The sequence below is a fragment of the Oncorhynchus mykiss genome, chromosome 9 (assembly GCF_013265735.2).
Source record: "Oncorhynchus mykiss isolate Arlee chromosome 9, USDA_OmykA_1.1, whole genome shotgun sequence".
NCBI lineage: Eukaryota > Metazoa > Chordata > Actinopteri > Salmoniformes > Salmonidae > Oncorhynchus > Oncorhynchus mykiss.
Window position 1 is genome coordinate 62577263 of NC_048573.1, and position 1916 is coordinate 62579178.

Here is a 1916-nt window from a genome sequence, read left to right on the forward strand (position 1 = left end):
CAGGAGGCCTAAATTACTTAATTATTTTTTTAAATGCTATTTTTGTCAACTCCGCAAAACATCAGCTTCGTCAGAGTACTGAAATATCTGATAGAATGGTTATGTTCTTATTGGGGATTTGGAAATGAATCACTTTCCATATTTTACAAATGTTTGTATTGAACTTTTATTTTTAGAGGCAAATGTCTGTTTTCAGTATCTGTCATCAACTCCGTCACTGGATTGTGCATTCCATAAGCATTATAGTGAGACGGTAAGACAAGTATTCTCTCTCTCCTCTAACCTGTGACAACGGTGCTAACATTACCCTTCCTGGTTCTCAGTGTACCTGTATACACTATGACCCCATAGTGACATAACCCCATGTCAGCGTGCCCCTAGTAAAGTAAGTTGAAACATACCTAGACAGATAAAATATACACACTTTAATCAAAGCTTGATGATGAGTTGGTTATTTGAATCAGCTGTGTAGTGCTATGGCCCCCCAAAAAACATCCACCCAGGTGGGGCCCCGGGACAGTCTGGGAAACTCTGGAATAGAGTAACACGAGATGGCAGCAGGCTGACAAATAAGGCTATCTGTTTATTGTCACGATATCATTACTTTGCCAGAGGGCGGGAGAGAGCTCAGATAAAATAAAATATCCACATTAGAAAAGCCTAAGTAAATGTTAATTAATGAGTGCAATAGCGTTTAATTAGCAACAGATTTTCTCAATAATAACAAATAGCCCACAATTTCATGATGCAGAATATAGCAACAGCATGAAGACACAACACTATACAAAAAAATAATTGTCAAGGAAACATACGGTAAAATGTTAAAGAACATACTATTTAGACAAATATTTGTTCAATTCCCAGTGGTTTTAAGTAACATGTTCTTGCTACATTGTAACTACATTGTAACACATTGCAGACAGTTCTCATAGACTACACATAACAAATTAAATGTAAATATGGCACACTCAAATTAGTATGGTTTCATTATATAGAAGGTTAATTAAGGCCAAAATGAAAGGGGGTTGGTTGGGGTGAGTGGGTGCATAATGGTCTAGCAACCAAAAGGTTGCGTGTTCAAATCTCATCATATCTTTAGCATTTTAGCTCATTTGCAACTACGTACTACTTTTGAACTGTTTTGCAACCCTTCCCCTAACCCGTCATAACCATTTTAGCTAACCCTTTCCTTAACATTAACCCATAAAGCTAACATTAGCAAGCTAGCTAGCGTTAGCATTAGACACCTAACCACGAACCATTAGACACCTAACGTTAGCCACAACAAATTGGATTTCGTAACATATCATATGTTTTGCGAATTTTGAACATATTGTACATTTAGCAAATTTGGAACATATCATACAAATTGTAATCCTAATTCATAACATAGTGTAACGACCCTGGGTTTATATGCGCGGATATCAACTCTGCCGCTTGAGCATGCTTTTGCGGCACAGTCGATAGCACGCTGGACGGGCTAGAAGGTCGAGGGTTCGAGACCTGCTCCCTGCTGTTTCGTTACAATACCATACAAAATGGATGATGGACATCCACAATTTAACATATACCATATGAAATGTAACATATTATGTTAATTGGAGTATAACGGAGTGCCACAGCGGTCTAAGGCACTGCATCTCAGTGCAAGAGGCTTCACTATAGAACCTGGTTCGAATCCAGGCTGTATCACATCTGGCCGTGATTGGGAGTCCCATAGGGCAGTGCACAATTGGCCCAGGTCGTCGGGTTTGTTCGGAGTAGGCCGTCATTGTAAATAAGAATTTGTTCTCAACCGACTTGCTAGTCAATTTAATTTTTACCGATTTACTTACAGAATAATACGAAATTATCTGAGACCACGTTGAAAGTTGTGAACGTCACACTGTGTCAACTACTGTATCCAATGAGGAGCA